Source organism: Arvicanthis niloticus, chromosome 20, assembly GCF_011762505.2.
Source record: "Arvicanthis niloticus isolate mArvNil1 chromosome 20, mArvNil1.pat.X, whole genome shotgun sequence".
In the NCBI taxonomy this organism is placed as follows: domain Eukaryota; kingdom Metazoa; phylum Chordata; class Mammalia; order Rodentia; family Muridae; genus Arvicanthis; species Arvicanthis niloticus.
The window spans coordinates 8,099,511-8,117,427 of NC_047677.1; the positions used below are offsets into that span (position 1 = coordinate 8,099,511).

The 17,917-nt window shown below is 38.2% G+C and overlaps 1 protein-coding gene across 2 annotated transcripts in view; it reads right to left on the reverse strand.

Moving 5' to 3' along the window:
- Positions 1–12,665, reverse strand: part of Ascc3 (activating signal cointegrator 1 complex subunit 3) — a 265,284-nt gene extending 252,619 nt beyond the window's left edge. The window contains exons 1-2 of one of the 2 annotated variants that reach the window (XM_076917041.1): positions 12,438–12,633; positions 6,531–6,618 (exon numbers count right to left, since the gene is read on the reverse strand). The gene's annotated coding sequence lies outside the window, so the exon portion shown is untranslated. Of the gene's footprint in view, positions 1–6,530; positions 6,619–12,437 lie in introns of both variants that reach the window. The other variant, XM_034524196.2, reaches the window with a different exon arrangement.
- Between the last annotated feature and the right edge of the window lie 5,252 nt (positions 12,666–17,917).

Genomic DNA, 17,917 nt, shown 5'->3' on the forward strand with positions numbered 1-17,917 from the left:
CTGTAGCGGGAGCAGACACCCAGTGGGGTCTGCACCCTTGTGGAGAATGTATCCTGAGACATCCCTGGGAGGCCAGTGTCCTCAGGGAGGCAGGTAAGGCCAGTGGCGTACCACCCTACGCACCAGAGGAACAGCTGGGAGTAAGAAGCTTGCAGGACCCCCCTCCCCCCATATACCCAAACCCCACCCCTGCGAAACTCCACTCCCCTTCCACCCCTCTCCAGATCCCAGTAGTGGGAGCAGATACCCAGTGGGGTCTGCACCCTTGTGGAAACTGTACCCTGAGACATCTCTGAGAGGCCATTGTACTCAGGGAGGCAGACACCCAGTGGGTCTACACCCTTGTGGAAACTGTATCCTGAGACATCCTAGAGAGGCCACCGACCTCAGAGCAGGGGACACCATACCCAGAGTTAACCTAGACAAGCCACAGAACCCAGAGCAGCAGTCACCTTATCCTGAGACATTATAGAAGAACCACTGCACTCAGAGCAGCGAACACCTAGCTGGTCTGCTCTCAAGATGACACCTTACCCTGAGACATCCTAGAGGAGACACTGCACTCAGAGCAGCTGGAGCTCAGGATCACAGGATCACAGAGACATCTGAACCTTGAGGAGTTCTGACACAAGCAAGATAACTGGAAAGACAGTCCCCAGTCAGAACCAGTGAGAAAGGGTAGCACTAGAGTTAACCAAATGGCGAAAGGCAAGCACAGGAACATAAACAACAGAAACCAAAGTTACTTGGCATCACCAGAACCCAGTTCTCCCAACATAACAAGCCCTGAACACATCACATCGGAAAAGCAGGACACAGAATTAAAATCACTTCTCATGATGATGTTAGAGGACTTTAAGAAGGTCATAAATAACACTCTCAAAGAATTTGAGAAGAACACAGGTAAACAGATAGGAACCCTTAAAGAGGGAACACAAAAATCCCTGAAAGAATTGCAAGAAAACAACCAAACAGGTGAAGGAATTAAACAAAACCATCCAGGATCTAAAAATGGAAGTAGAAGCAATAAAGAAATCTCAAAAGGGCACTACCTTGGAGATAGAAAACCTAAGAAACAGACCAGGGGTCATAGATGCAAGCATCACCAAAAGAATAGAAGAGATAGAAGAGAGAATCTCATGTGCAGAAGATACTATAAAAAACATTGACACAACTGCCAAAGAAAATGGGAAATGCAAAAAACTCATAACCCAAAACATCCAGGAAATCCAGGACACAATGAGAAGGCCAAACCTAAGGATAATAGGTATAGATGAGGGTGAAGACTCCCAACTTAAAGGGCCAGTAAATATCTTCAACAAAATTATAGAGGAAAACTTCCCTAACCTAAAGAAAGAGATGTCCTTAAATATACAAGAAGCCTACAGAACCCCAAATAGACTAGACCAAAAAACAAATACCTCCCGTCACATAATAATCAAAACATCAAATATGCAAAACAAAGAGAAGATACTAAAAGCAGTAAGGGAAAAAGGTAAAGTAACATATAAAGGCAGACCTATTAAGAATTACACCAGACTTCTCACCAGAGACTATAAAAGCCAGAAGATCCTGGACTGATATCATACAGACCCTAAGAGAATACAAATGCCAGCCCAGACTCTCAACCTAGCAATACTCTCAACTAATATTGATGGAGAAACTAAGATATTCCATGACAAAAGCAAATTTACACAATATCTTCCCACAAATCCAGCCCTTCAAAGCATAATGGATGGAAAACTCCAACACAAGGAGAAAAATTACAACATAGAAAAAACAAGAAAGTAATCTCCCAACAATCCCAAAAGAAGTTACACAAACATAATTCAACCTCCAACAACGAAAGTGACAGGAAGCAACAATCATTTTTCCTTAATATCTCTTAATATCAATGGACTCAACTCTCCAATAAAAAAACATAGGTTAGCAGACTGGATACATAAGCAAGACCCAGAATTTTGCTGCATACAGGAAACACACCTATGTGACAAAGACAGACACTACCTCAGAGTAAAAGGATGAAAAACAATCTTCCAAGCAAATGATCCCAAGAAACAAGCTGGAGTAGCAATTCTAATATCAAATAAAATTGATTTTCAACAAAACCTAATCAAAAAAGATAAAGAAGGACACTTTATACTCATCAAAGGAAAAATGTACCAAGATGAACTATCAATTCTGAACATCTATGCCCCAAATGCAAGGGCACCCACATACATAAAAGAAACTTTGCTAAAACTCAAAGCAAACATTGCACACCACACAATAATAGCGGGAGATTTCAACACCCCACTCTCAGCAATGGACAGATTATGGAAACAGAAACAAAACCGAGACACAACGAAACTAACAGAAGTTAGGAACCAAATAGATTTAATTGATATATATATATATATATATATATATATATATATATATATATATATATATAAAATTTCACCCTAAAACAAAAGAATATACCCTTTTCTCAGCACCTCATGATAGCTTCTCCAAAACAGACCATATAATAGGTCACAAAACAGGCCTCAACAGATACAAAAAGATTGAAATAATTCCTTGCACCTTATCAGACCACCATGGACTAAGGCTGGTCTTTAATAATGACAAAAACAATGGAAACCCCACATACACATGGAAACTGAACAACGCTCTACTCAAGGATGACTTGATCAAGGAAGAAACAAAGAAAGAAATTAAGGACTTTTTAGAATTTAATGAAAAGGAAGACACCTCATACCAAAACTTGTGGGACTCCATGAAAGCAGTACTAAGAGGAAAACTCATAGTTCTAAGTACCTACAAAAAGAAACTAGAGAGAGCAAACATTAACAACTTGACCGCACACCTGAAACCATTAGAACAAAAAGAAGCAAATATACCTAAGAGGAGTAGACAACAGGAAATAATCAAACTCAGAGCTGAAATCAACCAAGTAGAAACAAAAAGAACTATACAAAATATCAACAAAACCAGGAGCTGGTTCTTTGAGAAAATCAACAAGATAGATAAACCCTTAGCCAGACTTAACAAAGGGCACAGAGACAGTATCCAAATTAATAAAATCAGAACTGAAAAGGGAGACATAACAACAGAAATTGAGGAAATTAAAAAAAAAAAAAAAAAAAAAAAAAAAAACATCAGATCCTACTACAAAGGCTTATACACAACAAAATTGGAAAATCTGGAGGAAATGGACAATTTTCTAGACCGGTGCCAGATACCAAAATTAAATCAGGAGCAGATAAACCATCTGAACAGTCCTATAAACCCTAAAGAAATACAAGAAGTCAAGAAGTCATTAAAAGTCTCCCCACCAAACAAAGTCCAGGACCAGATGGTTTTAGTGCAGAATTCTATCAGACCTTCAAGGAAGACCTAATACCAATCCTCTTCAAGCTATTCCATCGAATAGAAACAGAAGGAACACTACCCAATTCGTTCTATGAAGCTACCATTACACTCATATCTAAACCACAGAAAGACCCAACAAAGAAAGAGAACTACAGACCAATCTCTCTTATGAATATTGATACAAAAATACTCAATAAAATTCTCGCAAACCAAATCCAACAACACATCAAAACAATTATTCATCATGATCAAGTAGGCTTTATCCCAGGAATGCAGGAATGGTTCAATATTCAGAAATCCATCAATGTAATCCACTACATAAATAAATTCAAAGAAAAAACCCACATGGTCACCTCACTAGATGCTGAGAAAGCATTTGACAAAATTCAACATCCCTTCATGTTAAAAGTCTTAGAAAGGTCAGGAATTCAAGGCCCATACCTAGACATAGTAAAAGCAATATACAACAAGCCAGCAGCCAACATCAAACTAACAGAGAGAAACTTGAAGTAATTCCACTAATATCAGGGAACAGACAAGGCTGCCAGTCTCACCTTACCTATTCAATATAGTACTGGAAGTCCTAGCTAGAGCAATTAGACAACAAAAGGAAGTCAATGGGATACAAATAGGAAAGGAAGAAGTCAAAATTTCACTATTTGCAGATGATATGATAGTATATTTAAGTGACCCTAAAACTTCCACCAGAGAACTCCTAAACCTGATAAACAACTTTAGCAATGTGGCTGGATATAAAATCAATTCAAACAAATCAGTAGCCTTCCTCTATTCAAAGGATAAACAGGCTGAGAAATAAATTAGGGAAATGACACCGTTCACAATACCACAAATAATATAAAAGATCTTGGAGTGAATCTAACCAAGCAAATGAAAGATCTGTATGACAAGAACTTCAAGTCTCTGAAGAAAGAAATCGAAGATCTCAGAAGATGGAAAAATCTCCCATCATACCCCTGGATTGGCAGGATTAACTTAGTAAAAATAGCCATCTTGCCAAAAGCAATCTACAGATTCAATGCAATCCCCATCAAAATTTCAAATCAATTCTTCATAGAGATAGAGCAATTTGCAAATTCATTTGGAATAACAAAAAGCCCAGGATAGTGAGAACTATTCTCAACAATAAAAGAACTTCTGGGGGAATCACTATCCCTGACCTCAAACTGTACTACAGAGCAGTAGTGATAAAAACTGCATGGTATTGGTACAGAGACAGGCAGGAAGATCAGTAGAATAGAACTGAAGACCCAGAAATGAACCCACACACCTATGGTCACTTGATCTTTGACAAAGGAGCTAAAACTACCCAGTGGGAAAATGTCAGCATTTTAAACAAATGGTGCTGGATCAACTGGAGGTCAACATGTAGAAAAATGCAAATCAATCCATTCTTAACTTTTTTAACTGATTTGAGATAGTTAGCCTGTGAGTTAAGGGACTATAGCAAATTCATGGCTTTGAATTTATTGTTAGGGTGTTTTCTATATTTTCTTTAGAAATAGCTGAGTGGAGTTAAGAGACAACAGTCCAGATTACCTTACATGGATAGTTGGTTTTCAAAACGTCAGAAGTCCATAGAATTGATGTTACAAATATTTATATACTACTGTTCATTTTGATTAGAGACCTGTCTACTCCTGACAGCTTCCTGTATTGGATTCTAAGAAGAAATTGAGCATCTTTGGAGTTACTCCAGTTGTGGATCAACAGTCAAAGATAGTTGATATATCTAGGCTGGGTATTAGGTTACAGTTCTGATTGAGCATTACCAAACTTATGAAGCCTTTGATTAACATTTTTAAAAAGTGTATAAAAGCAAAAAGGAAAAGGGGGCATGGGATAGGGGTTTCCTGGGGGAAATGAGGAAAGAGGATGGCATCTGAAATGTAAATAAAATATCCAATAAAAAAAAGAAAAAAAACTTTTGAACAGTAATGTCAGTTATCCCTCTAAATAATATTGGTTAACAGTTTTTACAGTTTAGATATTAATAATATTATATCTGGTGATTTTTTTAATAAAGATGACATCTATACATATCATACAAACAATAGTTTTCATAGTTTACATTTTCCATAAAGCATTACATAATCACTGAACTGCAAAATATGGATTGGGCATGGTGGCACAAACTTGGGATCCCAGCACTTGGGAAACAGAGACAAGTGGATCTCTTGTGAGTTCCAGGGCAGTCTGGTCTACATTGTGATCTCCAGAATAGCCAGGATGATATATACCCTGTCTTTAAAAAAAAAAAAGAAAGAAAAAAAAGGTATTACTTCCATTAGTAGAAGGCATCTTTCATTCTAGCCAAGCCTTCTCAAGTTAATCAGCTCCACGGCTTTGCATCAGTTCCGTTTTATACTTTAGTCTATATACTGTCACAGAAATGCTAGTTTCAAGGTAGCAAACTACAAAACAGAAAAAGGTGACAAGTAAAACTGCTGTATTTTAATAAGAAAAAATATAATACAAACGGGGTAAAACTTAATATTTGTTAAACATATTAGGAGAATATATTACATTATTTCCAAAAAAAATCTCATTTCTTAAGATGCTCCAAAATTAAGTTTCACGTAAACAAAAGCAATAATAGATACTGGTTATAGAAATATCAAACTCAGTGTCTGGTAACTTATAGGTTCTGAACATACTATTTGAAAAGTTTCAGGTATGTAACAGACTATGTGTTCTTAATATAAGGTAATGATAATCCATAAGAAATCTCCATTTTTCAAAATACCAACTTATTAAAAATTTAAATGGCGCTGGGAGGTGGTGGCACATGACTTTAATCCCAGCACTTGGGAGGCAGAGGCAGGCAGATCTGAGTTCGAAGCCAGCCTTATCTACTGAGCAAGTTCCAGAACTACACAGAGAAACCCTGTGTCAAAAGAGAGACGGGGGAGGGGGGGACAGAGACAGAGACAAGAGAGACAGAGACGCAGAGAAACAGAGACGGGTAGGGGGAGGAAAGCAAAATAACAACTGAACTCATGCGAAAGAGCATGATAACGGAGCATCAAGAAGATGGTAATCTTGTCAAGGAAAACAGCAACTAATCCTCATGGAAATCTGAAAAAGCAAATGTTAACAAATATTTGCTGATCTAATTTTTAATCAAGCACTACTCTTTAAAATATTTTTTGTCTTACCTGTTTTATTTTGTTTGATTTTTACTTTTGATTGTTGTTTTATAAGAGTAAGAATATGAAGTTGGATAAGTAGAGAGTTGTGGAGGATCTGGGAGGAATTGAGAGAGAAAATATAATCAAACTATATAGTATGAAGGAAATTTAATTAAAAATGCATCTGAGGCTTAGAATATAGCTCACTGGTACGGTGCTAGCCAAACATGAGCGAAGCTCTAACTTCAATCCTATTTATCTATTTATTAATTTATTCAAGAAAAATGTATTTAAATCCTGAAACTGAAGGGCTACGGTAAAGAACTACTGTAATGGGAGCGTTTTCTCTTTAATAATATTTTCTTCATTAAATCATCTGCAAAGCTTTACACAAAGTAGAATGATCCCCACAGTTTAAGACCTTTGCTGACCCCACAAAACTCTCTAGCTGCTTTTCTGCACTACTAGACTTTTAGCATGCTTTTACTTCTATCATTCTATAAAAAGAGTTACCAACATAGCAAATAATCTCAACATTGCCAAGGACAGTGTGGACCAAGATTCACTTGGCACCATAGATACCAATGTCTTTTAGGTTTATCCCTGTTGTTCCCCATTCTCACTCTCCTTTAAACATATTCACTGCTCAGACTTCAGTCTGTACTCACTTCCCAGCTACTCCTATCCAGTCCGGAAGTGTTGAGTATTTTTCAAATGTTAATTTCAAATTCATATCTCCATCCTGTACATACCTTGTACTCCATTTTCATAACTCATTACCTTTTCCACACCAAGCAGATGCTTAACTTAAGATGTTAGATTCTGTCACTAATAATCACCTCCTGTAGTCTACCTCATTAATAGACTCAAATCTATTCTGCCTTTTTCTCATGCTAAAACTGCGGGGCTTCACTCCATTCACCAGATTGTTTTCCCAATTCTATCTTCAATATACCCTAAATCTAACCACTTTTCACAATTATCACCTATTCCTTAGATTACCACAATGTCCTTTGTGCTGTAGCTAGATATACTTTGTTGTGGCTAGAAATATTCCATGTCTGTCTCTGGTCCCTAAATACAAATAACCAACAGTCCTGTGGTTATCTTCTGATACTCCTAACATGCTGCTCTCATCATACCTGAGTTTATGCAAATGTGATGGCTTAGTAGATAGTCCCAAAATGAACAAGTGATCAGACTGCTGGATTTGCCACCAGCCCACCCACTAATCCCTGGAAAGAGGAGGTTGAAAGGCTGCAGATGAGACCTTATTAAGGTTTTTGGGGCTGGAGAGATGGCTTGTGGTTAAAAGCACTTGCTGGTTCTCACCAACTCAGGTAGCTCACCACCAACTATAACTACAGCTCCAGATCTACATTACTCTCATGAACATACCCAAACACAGTCACATGCAGCTACACATAATTAAAATAAATCTATTAAAAATATTAAGGTCTCAATGTGCTTCTGTGCTTGGCATCAGCATCTATTTGATATTACAGGTTGTCTACATAATGACAGTGCTCCTTTCTTATAAAAACTTTACAAATAAAAACGTTAAAATAGCAATGAGTCATACATAAGTCTTAGTATATGACTAAGGATGGTCTTCCTCCTTTCACAGCTGTTAGCCTGAATTTTCTAGAAATCTTTCAAGTAAGCCTATACAGTAGCCTTTACATTTACAGTAAAAGATATGTCTTAACCCACTTATGCCACCCTTGAAACCTACCCAATGGACCATAGCAACTACCTCATGAACTCTACAAACAAAAAAGTTCAAAGAAAACCTTTGAACAATTTAATTTCACAAGTAACCAAAATTGTATATATACATATTGCTAAGAAATGTAAGTGGATACTTTTGTAAGAAGCCTACATCCACATCTGAACTATACCTTCCTTCCTCTGAGTGCCTACCTCTCAATTAACTACATGCTTAAATGTGTGACATGACTGTTACTGTGGTAATTAATTACTCTGACTAGATCTGAGGCTGGATTTACAGACAGATCCTATAGGAAGACCAACAGTATCAACTAACTTGAACCCCTGGGAGCTCCCAGAGACTGAGCCACCAACCAAGCAAGGAGCAAACATGGCCCGGCCTGTGGCCCCTGGCACATATGTAGCAGAGGACTGCCTTGGCTGGCCGCAGTAGAAGAGAATGTGCTTAATCCTATGGAGACTTGATGCCCCAGGAAAAGAGGATGGGAGGAGGGGGTTATGAGGGGAAGCACCCTCTCAGAGGCAAAGGAGAGGGGATGGGGTGAAGAACTCTTATAGGGAGGACCAGAAAGGAGAGCAACATTTGGAATGTAAATAAATAAAACAATTTAAAAAAATAAAAAGTTTTTGGTCCTTTAAAAATGTTCATAAACAGATTGGAGGGATAGCTCAGTGGTTAATGACCACCCAAGTTCAATTCCTAGCACCCACATCAGGCAGACAGCTACTGCTAACTCCAGTATCTTATTGTTATGAAGAGACATTGACCATGGCATCTCTTATAAAAGAAATCATTTAAATGGGACTTATTCAAAGTTTCAGAGGTTTAATCTCTTATCATCATGGCAGGAAGCATGGTAAGCACACAAGCTAGAGACGGAGCTGAGAGTTCTACAGCCGAGGCAGATCTGCAGGCAGCAGGAAGAAAGCTAGATGCCGAGCCTAGACTGGGCATTTTAACCTCAAAGCCAACTCACATTGACATAATTCCTCCAACAAGGCCATACATACTCCAACAGAGCTATACTTCCTAATCCTTCTCAAAGCAGTACCACTCTGATAACTAAGCATTCAAGTCTATGAACCTATGGGGGACATTCTTACCCACCACACCCAGCACATCCAGCACCCTCCCCTGGCTTCTGCTGGCATCCACACTCATTCATATATATATATATATATATATATATATATATATATATATATTTTTTTTTTTAACTAAAAATCTTTGCAAAGAATGCTCAGTGAGCGTCCTCTCTGTTCCTGAAGGTACTACTCTATAGCAGGTCATTAAAAACAAAACAAAACAAAACAAACAAACAAACTGGAAAAGATACACAGGAATTACTCTTGTATGATGATTATCACCATGAAGCTAATTTCTTCTTAAAAACCATGTAAAAGTTTATAATTAAGTTTCTTAAATCAACACAAAAGGTACGTTTATTCCTATTTATGCATATGAGAATTTAACACTTCTACACAGTTCCATTTGACATGGCCAAAATCATAGGTTGTCTTAACAGTAAGCATGAATTTCTTCTTTTGGAATAGAAATTAAGCTTTCTCCATCAATTTCATAAGTCCTTGTCTTCTTACCCATTCACTTAACTTAAAATCACATAGCAATCTCTAAAAATGTCATGTTTTAGCAGCTACTTCCGTAATTACCCAATAATCCTGAGATAGATTACATTCCCTCTTTTGAACTTTGATAGACCATGTATTACCAAATTAAGAAGTTTAAGTCATGGGTTTAAAGTAGAACTCACCAATAGTATAAACTAGGTACATTAAGCATATTTCTGTATTCATCCAAAGAAACTGTTGCAGAAGTTTTGCAGTTTTGTAGTCAGTACTAATATATCTGCTTTCTGTTCTTTAAATATCAATATTTACCATTATCTAATTAAAACATACCATGAAAATGTTTAGTGTCAGCCATTAATTTCTTTCTTATTACTACAAGTTTTATTTATGTGCCCTACCAAATTCATCCTGATGAACCAAGCCAGCACGAACCTCTGACAATAAACACCATTCCTAACTCTGTTTGGAGAGTAAACGTGAAGATGTAATAAAACCAGAAAGAAAATTTACACCAGAGAGGGAGTCCTATAATGGCACAAACATTCATAACATTCAAATTCAGTTCTATATATCAGTCGGTCTCTCTGTCTCTGTCTGTCTCTGTCTCCCTGTCTGTCTGTCTCTGTCTGTCTCTGTCTCTCTCTCTCTGTCTGTCTGTCTCTCTCTCTCTCTCTCTGTCTCTCTCTCTGTCTGTCTCTCTCTCTCTCTCTCTGTCTGTGTCTGTCTCTCTCTCTCTCTCTCTCTCTCTCTCTCTCTCTCTCTCTCTCTCTCTCCTGCCCTGCCCTGCCCTGCCCCGCCCTGCCTTTTCTCCGCCCCACCTCGTGATTACTATATACCGTTACAATCAGATTCTCACTTATCTTTCTTATTTCATTAGGTTTGGGTAGTCTTCCTTCACTTCTGTGACTCATTTTCCAAAGAGAACTCTTACTAATTTCATTTTCTAAGCTCTAAATTGAAAAAAAAAAAAAAAAACTTAAAATAGTTCTGATACCCCTTTCAAAATAATTAAAACTTGATTAAGTGTTAAGTTCAAGCTTTATATAAGGACTAGTTGCTAGGTGGTAAACCAGGCAAAACAAAGAAATAAATTACTGTAATGCTTACTTAAAGTAACTTACATTATAAGGCATGCTTTCCCATAGCTGCTAAATAAGTATTAAGTATAGACTGAGAATTTCTTATTCAAAATGTTTGAAATTAAAGAGCTCTCAGATTGAGGTTGTTGGAGTTTAGAGTATCTTCATGTAAAAAAATGAAATATGTTTGGCAGTGGGGGGGAGGGTCCCACAATTAAACACGATTCATTTATACTGTAAAGCCTCAGATTAATTTTATTCAGAATTTTTAATAATTTTGCCTTATAATGTTCAACTTTCCACTTATGATGTCAAGTCAGTTGTAAAAGTTCCAAACACCAGGTTCTATATAGCAAAGGAAACTATCAACACAGCACAGACAACCCATAGAACAGGTCTTTACCAGCTGTACTTCAGAAAAGGGGTTAACATTCAGAATTTACAAAGAATTACACAATTAAATATCAAGGAACTAAAACTGCCAACTAAGCGATGGGCTAATGAACTGAACAGAGTTTTCAAAAAGAGAAACACCAAGGACCAAGTTAGTTGAAAAGTCTTCAGCATTTTAATACTTTAAAAGCCAATGGGGAAATTCAAATTAAAACTCTGAGACAACACCAATCAGAATACCTGCCATCAAGAAATTTACTAACAAATATTGGAGAGAATGTGGAGACAGGAACCCTTACCCACAACTGGTAGGTGTGCAAATTAATAGAGGCATTATGAAAATCAGCTGGAAAATCCTCAAAAATAGAACTACCATATGACCTATTTTACTCCTGGTTATATACCTGGAGAACTCTCTATTACAACATATTAATAATTGCAACCCCATGTTTACTGCTTTTCTTTTATTAACTATAGAAAGGAAATAGAACCAACCTAATTGTTCATCCACAAATTTTATATATATGATGAAAAGGGTAGATATAGTGACTATTCTGTCTAATTTTAACCCAAACAAAACACACCACAGGTAGCAATTAGACTGCATCTGTGATGCCACGAATATCAAACTCGTTAGAGACTGAACTTAAGTTTCTTTTAAAGTAAAGGAAAACAAATACGTGAGTCCACAGCATCCTACCAAGAACCACTTCATCTACCAACCAGCACCTCCTTGGCAGACATTTATTTTTTTAAAAAAAATCACATTCTAGGGTCCTCCGATTGTTAAATTCACCCACAACCCTCAACTCCATAACCCAATGCACTCCTCTGTGTTGTGAGGGGGGAACCCAACCCAACAGATTTCCCTCCCAAAATCTACGCGCTGTTGCTAGGAATTTGTAACATAAATAAGGGGGAGGGGGAGCAGGTTAAGCATAGAACAGAAATTTTTTCATCTTGTGGCCACTCTGTCCATACACGTGGGCAATCACCCCAACCCCCACCTAAAAACTTAGGTGAGCAGGGATGCGCAGCCAAGGGATGACAGCTCGGTCCGCCCGTGCTCTTCCGGACTCCGAGACCCGCCCCGCCGCCCAATCCGGCTCCGCCACTCGCTCCCTCCCTTTCCCTAGCTCACCTCAGCCCCGCCGCCACACGCGCCTCCGGCCTCCTGGAGGTTTGCGTCCTCTTCTCACACCGGCGGGGCGGAGGGTTGCGCCCCGGCCTCCTCCGCAGCACACGGGGACCGGCGGGGGTCGCTCGCTGTCACGGCTTAGCGCGCGAGGGCTGCCCGGCTGGCACCGACCCACAAACCCACACCGGCGCCGAGAGACGAGGAGGGGCGGGGCGGGCGCCGGTCTACGTCACCGGCCGCGACGCCAACGTCGCCACGTCAGCACCCGGCCGCCCTAAGCCCCTCCCATGGGGGGCGGGGTTGGGTGTCGTTTAACAGTTCAGCCCTGTTTCAGTGTTCGGGCTCTCCTCCTGCTGCTCCTCTTTCGCTCCCCAATCCCCGCTCGGCTCTGATCACTGCACAGAGGACTTAATTCCTACAGAAGGCAGAAACCAGTGAGTCAGAGTCCCGTGGTTACTAGACGGTTCCGACCACTTGCTCTAGGCTCAAGTTTCGTTTTCCCTGAGTTTCACCATTCTCCACTTAGTACTTCTGAAATTATTTCTGACCTTCAAAACAAAACATCTGACGATAGCCCTGGTGCGACTGGCAAATTTAGAAAAGCTAACCAAAAAAAAAAAAAAAAAAAAAAAACAAACAAAAAACCAAAAAACTGCGTTGTTGTTAAATTTGAACTGATGAGCAAGGATGCAGATGTGGCATGCCCTGTCACCCTACCCTTTTAGTCAGGTTCTTCCCGAAGCGTAGAAGCAGCGTTAACTGAATAATAAACATCACTTGCCAGACCCATTGGAAGTTCTGTTTACCAGACTGGCTATGGTTAAGAAGACCTCAATAACGATACTCATTTCAGAGATTAAAATAAGATAACGCAGGTGAAAGGAATCATGAAGTATTAATGAAACTTGGTAAGATTCATTAAGAGGAAAAGTTACTGACCTGTCAGCAATTTGAAAGACCCATCTTGTGATAAAGGTTTGTCTGGTGTGACTTGAACTCTACGAGAAAAAAACAAACAAACCCTTCACATTCTGAGAGTTCTTTCTAACACAATCCAAAGAACTACATGCACTATAGAAGCAATATATGACCATCCCAGTCTCTACATTCCTAAGTAGATGCTGAATGTTTACATACTAGAAATTTGGGGCAAGGGAGAAGCATATTAAGAGAATTACTGGCTGGTTTTGCTAAAAGTTAGTCAAGTATCATGATTGGAGGTGTCTAATTTTATGTAGCCTTTCAAGAGCTTACAGTGTAACTCATTTTATCACCAGACTAGAATTGGTGATCCCAAAGGTTCTTGGTCTCACTAGAGAAAGAATACTAGAAGAGATACAGAAGAAACTTAAGCAAAAGCAAATTCATTATAGTAAAAAGCAGAGGCAGATTCCCAAGTGGAAAGGCCACCTGAGAATCCAAGCAGAGGCGGTGTGAGTTGGATAGAAATATTTTGCTAATCTTAGACCCATAATTGTGGAATTTTCAGAAACAGCATTTCCAGGAAGCAGGGAAGGAAGAGTGATTTGATCAAACATGGAATTATAGAACCAAGATATTGATTTCTGGGTGGTATGTGTATTAAAACCATAACTATAAATGAGATGCTAATTAATTTCTGGCTGAACTTTTAGGTCTCAGAGTCTCTGCAACATGCAGCTAATACTCATATAGAGTACAGCTGAAAGTAATAGCAGGCTGGCAGTCAAACCAGCTGGATAAAGCCATCACCATGGGGTTAGGTTTGTTTTATTTTTCACCATCTCCTCCATCTTCCCAGTAAATAAGACACAATAAATGCATAAAAAATGATATTGAAAGGAGGCTACATAAATAGTTTAGATTACACCCATCAGAGTTCCAAAGGGTTCAAAGAGATGAAAATTAAAAATGTACTACCTGAATCTCCTATGCTGTGCTCAAACCACTGACCACATTTGACTCCACAAAGTAGAAATTTGGATTGTCCAAATTGAGATAATTCAGAAATATCAAACATATGCCATATTCTGAAAACGTAAGAAGGTAATTGTAAAGTATTAACGTTTTATTTATTTTTTTTAGATAATCTTTTGTACATTGGGCCAAATGAAATGTAGTTATTTCAGCTCTTTTACTTTCAAAGTGTAAATCTATAAACTTTAAAATGGTGCAGGCAATTTAAAACATACTTCTACATAATGCCAGACTGGAAGGAAATATTCTTCACTAGTTTCTTAAGAAATACTTTTGGCCTCTTTGTATTCTCAGGAATGTTTTCCAAATGTTTGCTAAAAGACAATCTACTAAAGACGGCTCCTACTTTAGAGAAGAAAAAATGTCTAGAAAGTTTATAACAGACAAAGCGAAAAGTGAATGTATTCTGATTAAAAGCAACCCACCTGCCTATACTGAGAGGTTATTTCAGTATTTTTGTTATTTTCAATTTAATTTTTGTGTGTGTTTGTGATTTATTGTGTGTGGGCACATTTGGGGTGTGTGTGTGTGTGTGTGTGTGCATGTCTTTTTTTTTTTTTTTTTTTTTTTTTTTTTTGGTTTTTCGAGACAGGGTTTCTCTGAATAGCCCTGGCTGTCCTGGAACTCACTCTGTAGACCAGGCTGGCCTCGAACTCAGAAATCCGCCTGCCTCTGCCTCCCAAGTGCTGGGATTAAAGGCGTGCGCCACCACCGCCCGGCGTGTGCATGTCTTGTTGATACCTGAAAGAAACATTTTTCTTCAGGTCGTTTAAGTCTTTTCTTATGAAAAGAGACAATAAAATTATGGGAAAATGTTTAGATACATCAGCCCTGCCACTGATCTTCAAACTGTAACATTTGTGCTTACATTAAAGAGAAGCAAAGTCTGTTAAACTTTTATGCTTCATCATTGTACAGCTTGTTACTTTCACAATGACAGCCAAGTTTTTATGACTCACAAAATCTTTGATATACCTCAAGGGAAAGGTGAGAAGTAAAAGCTCTAATGTAACTGTAGTTTCCCAGGCTCACTGCCTCAGTCTGCTAGCCTAGGCCTACTCCTGGAAGCTTATAGCCTCTGTACTGTCTAATCTAGACCTAGAATGTTTTGAGCCTCTGAGACTTACTACTGAATAAGCTCACCCTTTCTAGTTCTTTCTGAATGCTGGCTAGCTGGTTCAACTCAGCTATTCTGGCTCAAACTCCTCTCCAAGCTGACTAATTCAATTTGGTTTCCCTGGCCTTCTCACTGAATTGTTCTGCTTGGCATCAAACTAACTCTAGCAATCTGTTCTAATGTTCTGGCTCCTTATTCTCTGGCTCTTTCTGTCTTCACATATGTCTAGCTTATTCTCTGTGTAACCTGTGTCTGTTAAATGTCCAGGTAAAACTGCCTCTGAACTCCACCAAATGAACTGCCATAACTCAGCTCCACTGCACTGACTCTCGACTGACTCCCAGATCACTGAATCAACTGACCTAACTGACTAGAACTCAGAGATTTGCATGCCTCTGTCTCCAGAGTGCTGGGATTAAAGGTATGTACCACCATTCCTGCACCTAAACTTTTCTTTACCTGAAACATGCTCTACACCAGGCTGGCCTTGAACTCAGAGATGTGCTTGCCTCTGTCTTCAGGGATTGAAAAGGTGTTTGTATTCCAACTGATTCACACAGATATAGAAGGTCTTTGTATGTGATTCCCTAGCCAGAGCAACCATGTTACTGGATTAAAACTCCTCTACACCATCATTTTTTTTTTAAGTCCAATTATAAGGCTGAGAAGAGAACAAAACCACTGGAGTGAAAATTCGCCAGAAAGACTCAAAGAACTCCTGAAAGTGGCTCTTAATTACTAATGGTAAAGCTTGAAAGTTTGAGCTCAAATAAAGTACAGGTAAGCGGAGTATTTCAAAGGTGGAGTTACCTCTATGAATAATATGCACTGTCATTCAGAAATTCACCATAACTCTTGGTGCCCAGAGTTTCTAGAGGGAATTTATCATACATACCTGATTGATGTATTAGTGTAATCAGTATTGACTGAAGAATCTCAGACTCCTGTACCACAACTACTATTTAATCTGAAGTGCATATTGTATTGATTTTTTTTATAGTTGTTATGTAACCTAAAGTCACATGGCTATGGCCAGAGCTCAACACAAGTCACACCAGACCAACCTCTTTGACCTAAGTTCCTTAAGCAAGCATACAAGCCTGTAAAGTTGAGGGAAAGCCAGGCCTTTTTCTTGAGCAAGACGAAATCCTTTATTGTATCTCCTCCAAATACTCCACGTCTAGAAAACAAGTCCCTTCCACACTGCACTCAGTTTCATCATTAAAAATTATTTTCTGAATTATCAAGTTCATGAGTTTGTACTGTTAAAAATTCTAAATGGTTATGAAGAAGTTTATTTATTTGATAAGAGATTGACATTGTGAAGGAGTCGTGACCTTCCCTTGTCATAGTCCTGTTCCCTTCTGTTAGTTTTTCAACACTGTAAAAACTAGAAAAACAATTTAAAATGAAAAAAAGGATTGTTTTGATTCCCAGTTTCAAATGATTTAGATAAGTTTGGCTGCATCCATCAGTTTGACCCTGACTCAAGCCATCAAGCCATAATACCAAGGTAGTGAGAGGGTGTGATGGAGGCAGCTACTTACCTTATGGCCACCAGAAAACCAGAAGACACAAAGGGAATAAAGGATCCAAGACAAGATAAACCCCTCAAGAGAATATGCCCAACAACCTACTTCTTCTAACAAGAACTCACCTCCTAATGGCCCAAGAAGCTATGAATTCATTAATGGTCAATCCAGGAATGAAGTTAGAGTTTTTGTGATTAGAAATCAGATCACCTCTGACAGTTGTGTGTAACTTTAATTATTTAAAACTTCCATACCACAGTACTATTTTTAATGATGGTTCTTAACACTTTAAACTCTCTTGTAGCCCACCACTCACCAGAGGTAGTAGAAAAGAAAGGATACTGGGAAAGTAGACTTGTTTAGAAAGGTTTGTTAGGGCAACTCCCATCTATGTAATGAAATGTTCCTTCAGTTTCTTCTTGTGCTTACCCCAGCAAAACACCATCCAACTGACTTTCCAAAGAACCCTTAAGTTTCTACTTCATATCCCCCTTTTTGTTTAAGAATTGTCCTTTTCTCTAACAGTAATGATCTATATAGACTAGAAATAATTATAAGAACCACCATATTTTCAATAAATGGCTTACCAATATAGTCAAACAATAGTCTAACAAAACAACATTACATTTCTATCAATATACAATGAACAAAAGAATCCTAAATATCTATCAATATAAAATAAAGAAAAAACTTAAATTTCTATCAATATACACTAATTAAATACAATATACAAATTTGAAAAACTTAAATTTCTATCAATATACAATAAAGAAAAATCTTAAATTTCTATGAATATACAATAACTAAACAAAAACTTAAATTTTTATCAATAAACAATAATTAAGCAAAACAACCTAAAACCCTGGATGATAACAACC